This window comes from Talpa occidentalis, unplaced genomic scaffold (genome assembly GCF_014898055.3).
Source record: "Talpa occidentalis isolate TD23 unplaced genomic scaffold, MPIMG_talOcc4v2.1 talOcc4.7, whole genome shotgun sequence".
NCBI classification, from domain to species: domain Eukaryota; kingdom Metazoa; phylum Chordata; class Mammalia; order Eulipotyphla; family Talpidae; genus Talpa; species Talpa occidentalis.
The window spans coordinates 134,476,296-134,488,246 of NW_023605083.1; the positions used below are offsets into that span (position 1 = coordinate 134,476,296).

At 64.9% G+C, this 11,951-nt stretch overlaps 1 long non-coding RNA gene across 2 annotated transcripts; it reads left to right on the plus strand.

Annotated features, from left to right (window-relative positions):
* Positions 1-2,613: 2,613 nt before the first annotated feature.
* Positions 2,614-5,481, plus strand: LOC129144854 (uncharacterized). Of its 2 annotated transcripts, none has more exons than XR_008549584.1 (3): positions 2,614-2,836; positions 3,867-3,953; positions 5,167-5,481. It is a non-coding gene; the product is annotated as an uncharacterized LOC129144854 (long non-coding RNA). The 2 variants fall into 2 exon arrangements; XR_008549583.1 differs by having other exon boundaries at positions 3,870-3,953.
* The last annotated feature ends 6,470 nt before the right edge of the window (positions 5,482-11,951 follow it).

Sequence of the window (11,951 nt, forward strand, 5' to 3'; positions counted from 1 at the left end):
TCCCCTGGGGGGCTGCTCCTGTCCTCTCAGAAATGAGGCCTTTGACTTTCACCCAATTACCCAAGTGAGGGAAACATCCATCTTTGTAGGAAACCAGACTTGTCAGGCCCCTTTCAGCCTGAGAATCGAGGCACAGATTGGGGGGCACCCTGTGGGCAGGCGAGAGCACCTTCCATTCATCGCCCATTGATTACCCGCCCGCCTGGAGACCCGAGGCCCGGCCTCTGCCTCTCCCGGGCGGCAAGTAAACTCGTGACTGACAAGTGATCGAGCCTGTCACTACCCACCCACCAGGGCGTGCTGACCCAGGCTCCCCGCGCAGGCCCCAACCCGCCCTGGAAAATGGAAGCCCTGGGAGAAAGTGTGTCCTGACCGCCCTGGGCCTGCCAAACCACACGTGCTCCTCTCCTCTCCCAAACCCTCCCCCCTCCCCTCCCCCCTCCCCCTCCCTTCCCTCTCAGCCTCCCCCCTCCCTCCCCCCTTCTCCCCTCTCCCTGTCTTCCAGGCTCCTCCTACCCGATTCCCATCCCCGGTCTTGGTGACTCCTGTCTCACCTTTTACACATCTCCTCTGAGCCAACCTGACCGCCCCAAGGGGTAAACAAAACTGGGTCTTGTCAATGAAAAGATGGGGAGCCAGCTGCAGACTCTGCTTTTTCTGGGGAGCGAGCTGAGAGGAGCTGGGCGGCTGCCCGTCCCTTCTCTTCACCTGTGACTTCGCGCTGACGTCCTTGAGGGCAGGCGACATTTGAGCCGCACTTGCTCCACGCCTCCCGGGCATCAGTGTGATGGTTTGAAAGAAAAAGAAGGGAAGGTGGCTGGTAGGAATTGGGGGGTGGGGCATGTGGGGCAAAGAGGGGAGGGTCTGGAGGACCCCCTTGAGGTCCTTGAGCGGCGGAAGTGGAGGGAAGGGGCGCTCTTCGGGCCAGGGGCCCTGGACGTTGGTCTCGCCCTGCTAAGCAAGAGACTCTCTCCAAACCTCAGTCTCCTTTAAAATCGGGCTGGGCCGTGCTCTCTCCCTCCACCCTGCCTGCCAGGTGGGGCAGGCTGGGGACCCCCTGGGCCACATCTCAGCCCCCACCCCAGACCTGATGAATCAGAGCCGGAATTGTAACAAGAGCCAAGCGCTTGCGTGGACATTAAAGTTTGAGCAGCACTGGGCTGAGTGACAGGAGTGCTTTAGCTTCCTGGCCAGCAGTGGGCCTGGAGAAACGTCAGCTCCATCCTCTTCCTCCCCTGCGCCTTCTCAGACTCCCGGGACACCCTTGCTCTGGAGGGGGGGCCTGGTCTGGCAGCCGCTGCATTCTGGGGGCCTCCTTGTCTTTTGTGCCCTTCCGGTCACCGTGGGGGGGCAGCCTGCAAATCCTGGACCTGGTTCCCAGATGGAAGCGTGCGCCCCGAGGATTCCGGCCAGCGGCCCCTGGGTCACAGACCCAGTCAAGGGCACGAGGCTGCTTCTGCTGATACCCACAGCTGCAGCCAGCCAGCCCCGACACCATGGAGCAGTCACTTGCTCTGGGCGGAAGGGCCAGGGCTGCTGCAGCCGGCGGTCGGTCGTAACGCTGTGCAGGGCAGGATGCAAAAAGGCCCCATGGAGCTGGAGCCGAATCCTAAATGTGACAGTTTTACAACGTTGGGGGCACCGGTCCTGTGTCGGGCACTGGAGATTCAACCTTCAACCACAGGCCTTGGCGGCTGGGCTGGCAGGAGGCAGGGAGGCAGAGGGAAACGTGGGGCTCAGGCTGTGCCGCAGGCACAGGGGCTGGGAAGCCCACCCCGTCAGAGAAGTGGACAGAGGCCAGAGAGACCCACCACCCAGCTGCAAGTGGCGGGCGCTGGAGGTGGGACCATGGCGTGGTCTCCGGCTCCGCACACTGTCCCCCACCTGGCACCGGAGACCGCAGCTGCAGGGAAGGCCCTGGCCAAAGGGGAGGGCGCTGGGCGCCGCCTGGGCGGAAGGTGGGGCGGTGGGAAGGGAGGGGAGCCCTGCCCTAGCGTGCCCTCTGTCTGGGGCGCGCACCCTGCCGGGAAGCCCTGGGGCCGCAGCTGCTGGGCCGGCCTGGCCCAGAATAGCCTCCTTTCCGGGCAGGGCTGCCCCGGCCGGCCCGCAGCGCCAGCGCCTGAAATAGGGCTCGGCGGGGAGGCCGCGCGGGGCCTGGGCACGAGGGGCCGCCCAGCGCCAGGGGGAGCGCAGGGGCCTCAGCCGGCTGGGGAGGGGGGAAACTTGGAGCCAGGATCCGGTGGGGCAGGTTGGGGCCTGGAAGGGGGGCGCGCTGGGGGGCGGGGCGGGGTGGCACGGAGGGGGAGAGGCCCGGGGCGGGAGGGGAGCGGGTTGGGGATCCCGGCGGGGGCGGGCGGGGGGCGGGGCGCTGACCTCACCGCGGGCGAGGAAGCCCGAGGGGGCCTGATGGAAGGACTGAGGAATGCGCAGCTGGCGGCTGGGGCGTGTGCCGGTGTCCCTTCCCCTTCCCCGTTGCCAGGAGAGGGAGCAACAGCGCAGCGGTTGCCATGGGCACGGCCGGCTGGGGGACCAGGCCCGGCTGGTTCTCGGTTGGGGTCCCCTCTGCTGGCCTCCTGCCTCAGTAGAGGCAGAGGGGAAGTCGGGGGTGGCCTCCAGGGTCCCCGCCAGCCTCTACCTCTCTGGCTGTCAGCGGTGGGCGCTGCCTGGGGGCGGTGGTCCCGGGAGCCTGAGAGCGTCCACCCTCATGCAAGCAGGCGCTGGGAAGTGCCTGACCTCTGCCAGGCGCTGTCCTCCACACCGCCCAAGCTCCCCAACCGCGCCCAGCCTCAGTTTCCCCATCTGGTCACCAGGGATTAGCCGCGTCCTCCACAACAGGGTCTGTGAGGGAACGAGAGTGATTATGTAACGCGAGGGGCCATCTGTTCCCCCCCTCCCTCTCTCCCCCACCCGTCCCGGGGTCAGTGAGGCCTTCCCAGGTCGCTGTCCTGTCCCCAGGCCCGGAACCCTGCAGCCTCAGTGCCCTTGCCCGGGCGCTCTCCCCCTCCGGCTCCGTCCCCCCCGCCACGGGCTTACCTTGGCACCCCCTTCTGCAAGAGGATGGTCCAACTTGTTGTCGGAATCTGCAGGAATCCCAGGCTGAGGGCCAAGAATCCCGCGGAGGCCCAGCCTGGCCGCAGTGAGTCAGCCTGGTGTTAGCCGCCGCTCCAGCTGCCCAGGCCTGCTTGGGCCGAGTGGGCGGCTGCCAGCACCAGGCCTCTGGACACCGCTGGGGAGACCGGAGTGTCCTGGGAGTGAGGTGGAGCGCGACCACGCTCCCGGGGGGACGGGACACCCCATGCCGCCCTCCCCTCCTCTCTGGGCAGCGAGGCTGGGGGGCAGGGAACAGCGAACAGCAGTACCCCATGTGAGGAAGGGCGGGCCTGGCTTACTGTAACTGCCTGGCCGAGAGTCTGCTTGTCCTGTGGTTAGGCAGGCTGAGCAAAGAGGGGCCCTGGTTTAGGGGAGGGGAGGGGGCCCCTAGCCGGCCAGGTGGGGTTGCTCGAAGGCGTCTCCCCCAGGCGGGACAGGCCTCTGCTGAAACCCAGGCTGGTTGTAGCAAATCAAGCCTGTCCGTGGGCTCAGTCCCTTGTCAAGGGCATTGGGGCAGCCAGTGTTGAGTGACCACTCACTCCCTGCTAGGAAGAGTGTTTGCTCACTGAACTACCATGACCACCGAGGAAATGGGGTGACACTCCCCCAGTGGGGGGCAGAGTTAGAGACCCACGCAGGCCCCTTCTAACCTCAAAGAGTCGAAGGACCTGGGAGGAAAACCCGGGCAGGGTCCTCAGCCCCATGCCCCCTGGCCTCCTCCCGCGTGGGAATCGGGAGAGCTGGGGTGCAGCTGACCTGGGCCGGCCCCTCCCCAGCAGACTGTGCTCGGCACTCAGCTGACTTCCTGTCCCGGGAGCGGCTGCGGGTCTGCAGGAGCAGGGCGGCCCCTTCCTGTGGTTCAGGTAAGAGCTCACACGGGCCTTCTTGGGCTCCACCCTCTTGCCTCTCCTGGGCTCCATAAGGCAGACCTGGGTCCCCCGGGTCCCCCAGAGAGCCTGGCAGGGCCAGAGTCTGTCCAGAGGGCCCAGCTGCATGGGAGAGGAGGGGCGGAGGGAAGGGGCTGCAGGCCCTGGGGGAGGAGGACTTGGGAGGGCCTCAGAACTTCCCTTCTGTGCTGGGCTGGGGGTGGGGTGGGGCTGGAGGCTTTACCATCCCACACCTGTCTGCAAAGGGGCAAAGGGGGAGCTTCGGGGGGCCATGGAAGCTCCCCAGCCACCCTAGTCTGGATTCCGCGGGGACATCTTCAGGACAGAGGCTGCACGTACCCGTGTCCCTCACCTTCAGACACCGGGCTCTGAGAGGAGCTGGCTGTCGCTCGTGCCTGGCCTTCCTCGGTCAGGTTGCCAAGGACCTGTCCAGGCCAGCTGTGCAGCCCCTTCTCCCTCCCAGCATCAGTTTGCTAGAGGCTGCTGTCTCTTGGGAGGGGGTCATCAGAGGCTACCAGACTGAGGCTGTCCCCCAGGAAGCACCCCTGCAGCTGGATGAGGCAATGCCTGTGAAGGCCCGGGTCATGCCAGGCATCTGCAGACCATGCCTCCCCCCGGGCGGCTCTGCCCTGGCCCACGCAGCATATCTCAGCCTTGCCCTTGGCCAGGCCCTGAGTGCTTTCTCAGCTTCCCCTTTGTCGGGGGTCTAATGAGCAAAGGGGTCTCCCCCCACCCTCTGCCCAGAATCGAAGAAGCTGCATGTTTCAGCCTCTTCCTAGAAGATGCCAGGAAAAATGGTTTTAATAGATCCAGCAGGACCAGCCAGCGGCACTGGGCTGAAGTGTCCCCCACAAATTCACGTCCAGGTGAAACCTGGGAAAGTGGCCTCATGTGGGAGTAGGGTCTGTGCAGAGGTGGTCACGGTTGGTGAGGACACACCGAAGCAGAGCGCGTCCTGGGCCCCGTGGCCTATGTGCTAATAAGAGGCGAGAGCAGGCTGCAGGCCACACCAGGGAGAGGCCATGCCAAGACAGGACAGAGGCTGGAGCGACATGGCTCCAGCCCAGGACACTGAGGATGGCGTGCCCCCAACAAAAGCTGGGACAAGGCCAGGAAAGACCCCCCCCCCCCGTAGGTTTCAGGGGGCTAGGGGCCTGCTGACACCTTGGTTTTGGACTCTGGCCTCCAGAACTGTGAGAACATCAATGTCTGTTGTTTCAAACACCCGCCCTGGTTCTTTGTGACGGCCGCCCTGGGAAATTCCTGTAAGCCCAAATGTCAAGCAGAGGGCAGCTGAGGAAAACAAGAAGGAAATACACAGAAAGCAAGACTTGGAAGAGACTGAGGAGGCAGGAAGGAAGCTTCCTCCACGTCTTCCTCTCCCCTGGACGGGAGCCGCTGGATGAGTGACCGAGACTGGCCAGGCCATGCTCCTCCCAGCCAGAGCGTGTGAGGTTGGGTGTCCGGGGCACGGGGCAGGGAGACCCCGCTGATAATAATAAACCCTGACGTGTCTCAACCTCACACCCCATGAAGCAGGTTTTATTGAGGTCCCGCATGGAGATGAGGAACCCCGGGCAGGCCAGGAACAAAGCGCCAGAGGTCACCGGCCAGGCAGCAGTGACCTGGGACACACCCCAGATCCGCGTCCAGCGCCTGGGCTAGGCAGAAGCGGGCCACGGGCGAGCACGCCGCAGCCAGAGTGCTCTGCTCCTGGCTGGCTGTGTGACCTTGGGTCGGTCCCACAACACCCCTGATCTGCAGAAAATGTGGAGACAACAATAAGACCCAGCTCATGGGTCGCTGGGGACTGCGTGGGTGGACTCGCTTCGAGCGCTCGGCCCATGCTGGGCACAGCAGAAGCGCTTCAGCAAAAGTGTTTGTGAACAAACAAAACGAGTTGGGTGAGGGTTCTTTCCTCCAGGGTCGGGGCAAGGGGCTGGGGGTGCTTCTGGATGGTGAACGCAGCTATTCGTACTCCACAGACCAGGGAGACCGACGCAAGGACCTCCTCGTGCACCCCTCACGCACCCCGCACACCGGCCGGGGGTGGGGAGGGGGTCAGGGAGCAGAGCCTGGCCTTCACCCTGGGCAGGCGGGTCCAGCGAGCTGAGTCCTGCCTCCCTGGCCCAGAATGCCTGTTGGGCCCGGTCCCGTCAGCGTCCCCCTCCTGGAGGGACGCCAGCCCCCCGTCATCACTGGCACCCTCAATCCTGCTCCGTCTCCCGGTGAGAAGTGTGGCCCACAAACGGAATCCACGTGGGGTGACTCACTGTCACACATCCCCCCACAGAAAGCTGGTCCCCCGTGACCCGCTGGGACGCCTGCGCAGAGCTCCGAACATGCTGCGCAGCAGGTGCCTGCAGCCCCATACACCCCCCCCCAAGCCTCCAGGAAGCCCCGCGGTCGTCTCTGCACCTGTCCCCTCTTTCTGTCAGGCCTGCCACCACCATCCCACCGGGCGGGCATCCGGGTCCTGGACTGCCTCCTCTCTGGAGTCTCCCCTGGCAGCTGCAGGGCCCGCCCGAGTGCCCCAGGGGCCAGATACTCGCTGGGGTCAAGCGCCCCCCCTCCCCCCGCGGGGCTGACCAGCTCGGTCTCCATCCTGGTGCGGGCCCAAAGACTCTTGCTGCAGCTGGGCCCCTTGGCTGACCTTCTCAGTGACTTCTCTCAGACTGGAGAGGCCTGGCGGCGTGCCTGCCGAGGGCCAGGCTGCTCTCCGGGGCTCCTCCCCTCCATCCAGCGTTGCGGCCAGACTCTGGTCAGGGTCCTCGCTGAGTTTGCAGCCAAATCCCAGCGTGCCGGCCTGAGGAGTTCCACGGGGAAGCCCCAAGGTGCGGGGAATGGTCCACAGCTGCTGACTGTCCCCACTGGACAGTGCTGGCTGGTCTCTGAATATCCTGTGGGTGGCCTTCCTGCCAGACCCCTTGCCTAGTTCACCAGGCGCCAAGGGGCATGAGAAGCAGCCAGGAGCCTCCCCCCGGTGCTGGCTCCCCTCCAGCCTCCTCTTCCTTGACTTCTGCAACAGAAGGAGACAGAAGCCACCTCAGCCACCCCTGGCTCCCACAGAGCATAGTTCGGAGCAATGTCAGGGTTCTTCGAGGCCTCGAGCCAAAACCTGCACATCTGGTGGACCCGAGTCTCCTGGACCTTCCATGGAAACTCCATCCATGGAGAGCGCCAGCCTGGACATCTGGGGCTGCCGGCCACTGAGAGACACAAGGACCCTGGCACTCCCTGCAACTGCCCAAGGGCTAGGTGGATGGCATGGCATGGCCCCCCAGGACAGTCCCCTGGGCTGACTGAGCTGGCCTCTGGTGGGAGCCAGGTGTGGACCTAGCACCATCGGGGTCCCCTGGAGACAGCACAGGAGCTGCCGAGTGGAGGTCCTGGTGGGGGCGCTGCATGCCTTGGGGGGGCGCCAGTGGAAGGGGGTCTGGGCTTGAAGTCAGCCGGCCAGGGCTCTAATTCCGCTGCCACCACTGAGGTCTGTGTGACTTCGGTCGTGCCTAAGCCCCTTCTCTGAGTTTGGCACCGTTGCATTTTCCAGGAGAGCACCTCAGGTATAGAAAGGGAAAGAGAGGAGCCAGCGTGGGCACAGGCGGACCGAGCGCTGCACCTTACCAATGCAGAAATGGTAACGAGCGCCACAATTTTATTTCAAAACCATTCCTGGTTAGGCTACTTTTGGCTTTCACGTCGCGTTCTCCTTCCACACTGTAAGCCCTTGAAGACCCAGCGTTTTTGCTTGGCACTGATCCCAGCCCGGGTCACCATGCCAGGGTGGGGGTCCCCGCCTGCATGGGGGTTCCCTGGGGCGCTGGCCAGGCAGGCACTGGTCACTGCGGCCCCATCACACAATTCGTGGGCACCATCCCTAAGATCACACCATGCACGTGCCCTGCAGCTGTCTGCCTAGTGGGTTTCCTCCTCACGCCCATCGAGCCCGGCCTGGGGTGGGTTCCCACCACGGCGGTGAAGCCCATGGGGCAATCAAGTGAGCCACATGATGAACACCAGGGCTCCCCAGGACACGCAACGTTATGTTTACACCATGCTGTGGCCACTCGGTGTACAACAATTTCATGCCTGAAAACACACCCAGTGCCTTAATTAAAGACGACCCAGGGACAGGCAGCCAGCACGTGCTCTTGGGAAAATGGCCGAGCGGGCTTGCACAGGGCAGGGCTTCCACTCATGAAAAACCCAACGTCTGCAGGGCACAAAAGAGGCAGGTGCGAGCCAGGTAGGCCCGTGCCTCCGACATCCTGTGCATCACAGACACCAGCAGCATTTTCTGTACGCAAAGACTCGAGATTTGGGGGCGGGGAGGTGAAAGAGCGGAAACCCATTTTCTCCTGTTGTCGGTGACCTTGTGTCTGTGTCTGAGCTCGGCCCTTTCCAGCCGGGCCTGCCAGCTGCTGCGGGAGGTGGCGGGGATGGGCGGAGGGCATGGCTGCAGTTTTAGCATTTGGAGCCCTGGCTCCTTTTCAGCAGAGAGCAGGGGCCTCTGGTTCTCTCTGCAGCCCAACCTTCCAGGCTCTGCTGTTGCTTAAGGCTGTGCTGCAATCCCGAGCGCTCGGGAGTGGGAAGTCCAGAGTTCTCCCCGTTTCTGGGAACAGCCCCCCTCCCCCTCCCTGCACCAGCCTCCTCATGACAGCGGATCAGGCTCACCCGAGGATTTCACAAAAGCCTGGCCTGTTCCCAGCACAGCACAGCTGGGAGGGCTCAGTCCTGGGGGGGAAGGAGCCTCGTCTTCGTCCTCTCAGGGCCGACACTGTCCTCTGCCCGGGGCCCGGGGCTGGAGCCCAGGCGAGGGAGGGCTGCGCTTGTCTGAGCTTGCCGAAGCAGGCGGCAAACCCCGGCAAACCCGGGCCTTCCCTCCCTGCTGATTTCCCAGCTCTGGCTTAGTCAAGTTCAAGGAGGAAATTCCCTGTCCCAGGAGGAGAGAGGATGCAGGCTCATCTCCCCCAAAGTTGGGGCACAGGTCTCAGGGCCACCTGGGAGGTGTTGTTTACTCAGATTCCCGCCTGTCCTCAGGGCTTCCCATTCAGAACAGCTGGGATTGGGATCCCGGAATCGTGATTTTACCCGCTCCCTGGAGGTCTGCTCTGGGTGGTTCTTCCAGGGGCTTCAGGGCTGCGGGGTTCTGGGTGGTGAAAAGACTGGATGCAGTCTGGACTCAGTCAGGACCTCCAAAGTGCGCCCCCACCCCTGTCACTAGCGCCAAGACCCTGGAAGGCTGCCCTCGGGTTTCAGGCCTCAGTTTCTCCATCTCTGAAATGGGTGTGTCCTGACCTGAGGTAGTGACCAAGGTTCTGGTTCCCTGGACTTTAGGGCTCAACCCTGCAGCAGCGCCGGGCAACCCAGGACAAGCTGGGCGCTCTGCTGCGGGTCAGAGGATGGTGGATGTGACACGGGACAGAAGTGGCCCCGGAAGAGGCGTCTTTGGGGCACAGGTGCTCTCTGTGTTTACTCTGGGTCATGCCTGCAGTTTTCGCCTACGGCCCTGCTCAGGAGCAGGCAGGATGGGGGGCTGCTCTCGGCGGGCACAGGCCCCCTGACAGTGAGCGCTGTGCAGTAGGTGCCTGCTGAGCGGATGGGGGGCGGCGCGCGGGCAGGAGGCGGGTGCTGCAGGGTCCGGGGCCAGGATCCCTGGATAGAGAGCGCGTGCCGGGGCGCGGCGGGGGCTCCGCCGCCTGGGGGGGGGGATCTCCGCTCCCCCGGGACGTGCAAACTTGATCCACTTGTGGCCTGGAAATTCAGGGCTTTCTAAGCAGCGTGCTCTCGGAGGGGCCAGGGACCCCCGGGGACCACGGCGCCCCCTCCCGCGCCCTCCCCCAGGAGCGCCGGGCGGGCTGGTCCCCCGCCCTCCCTCCGCCCCCCGCCCCAGGGAGGTGAGCCTGGCAGCCTCCCGGCCGAATTTCCTGGCACTCGGCTGAGAATAAACAGCTCTCTGCGCCTGTCATCCCGTTGCCATGGCGACCTGCTCCGCGGGCGGCGGGGCGGGGCGGGGGCGGGGCGGGGCGTGGCCGTGGCCGTGGCCCCGCGCGCTCGGCTGGCGGCGGCGCGGCCCGGGAGGTGCCACCCGCGGCCGGGCGCAGACATTCCTCGCATAGCTGGGCCGGGGCTCCGCGGGGCCGGGAAGTGGCTCTTCCTGGCAGGGGGCGGCCTCGAGCGACGCGCCCCGATGGGAGGGGGCGGACCCCGACTCCGGGTGGCCCCCGGGCACGTGCGCGCTGCACCCCGCACGCAGACACCGCTCTGCTCCTCGCCCTCCCGCGGCCCCGCGGGGTGCCCCCCCCAAGCCACCTCACTCCTTCCTTGAAGTGGGGCTCCCCGTGTGGGCTCATTTCCACCCCATCCCTCCGCGCCCTGCCTCCCCGCACCCCCCCCCCAAGCAGGCCTTAGGTTTCCCGGCTCCTGAGGCACCACCTGAGATGACCGGCCCCTTGGGGTGGACTCTTGCCGCTAGAGGCAGGATAGGCAGGGCCCGGGACCCCAGCTGTGTTCCTCAGCCCCGTGGAGGCGCCTGCCTGCTCTGGCCCCAGGAAACTGTCCCCCAGTCCTGCAGGACCCCACCAGCAAATCTTGGACACGGGCACACACACCCCTGCCCTGCAGACCAGGACAGAGGAGGCCCCCCTAAGTGCTCTGGAAGAGGGGTGTCTTTCCTTGAAAGGATCAAGTACAGAAAGGCTTGGGTATGGAGGGTATGGGGGGCCTCTGGGAGGGGGTGCTGAGAGGAGAAAGGAAGGAGCACCGGGCGGCAGAACAGTCGGGGACTTTCTCGCCCGCCGATGCCCAGGGCTGGCTAGCTGCGCAGTGCTGGGTAAGCTGCTTTACGTACGTCTCTGGGACTCAGTTTCCTCGTCTGCAAAATCAGAGGTTTGGCCCAGTCCATGGAAATGCAGAGACAGAAAAAGGTGTGGGAAGGAGGCTGCAGTGGGCAGCAGGGGAGCCAGGGGTCTTCCTGCTGGTGTGGGCACCCTTGGGGGACGGGGAGGGCAGTGTCCCCCCGGCCAGCGCCCCGAGAAGCCAAACCCCAGGAACACTGACACCATGGCTGAACAGCAGGCGGGACTTGGCCAGGCCAGGCCCCAAGGTTAAGTCAAGGCTGCTGCAGCAGCTGTGGCTCCTGAGAGGCAGCCCTGCAGCCCTGGGGTGGGGAGGGGCTGCCGAGCCTGCCAGGCTGTCACCCTGGGGGAGTCACTGGGGAGCCAGGCCCCGCCCAGCCCCCCAGCTAACCCCGTGTTCCTCAAAGGGCTGAGTGGAGTGTGCATCCCCTGGCATGCTCCCCGATGCCCTGGCCACGCACGTGCGGCCGCTTCTCTCCATTTTAGGTTCCTTCCCCCAGGAGTCCGGGAAATAGGAAATTAAAACTATTTACTCTCTGCTGCCTGGAGTTGGGGGGCCTGGGGGGCTAGGGTCTGAGGCTGTGGGGAAGAAAGGCAAGAGGGAGCATGGGAGGAAAATGCCACCGAGCAGGTCTTTTTAGTTTGTTTTAGGAGGACCCCAGTGCTGAAGCCCCCCCCCCGCCCCCGCGTAGTTCATGGGGGGCAATAACTTGGCTTTGCTGGGGGCCCCCACGGAAGACCAACCCCAGGGGCATCCCCAGCTGTGCTCCTGGTTCCCACCCTCTTTCCCACATTCCCAAGTGGCGTGGCCTTGGGGCCGGTTGCTCCACCTCCATGACCTGAGAGGCCCCCCTCGGTCTCAATCAAATATTTACCAAGCACGTTCTAGGCTGCAGAGGCCAACCCGCTGGTGAGCGGCCACGGCGGGGCTGACACGAGGGGCTGACACCTGCCCCCGGCGAGGGTGGGGTGGGAAAAGGGCGCAGGCACCTCCAAGTGTGGGGCGTGAGGGTGGCTAAAAATAGACCGTGCTGGGCGCTCTTTGTGGGGACTCAGCTGTCAGCTGCCCGGCCCGGGGCTCCTAGGGATGGGGCGAAGCGGAGGTGTGGGAGCAAAC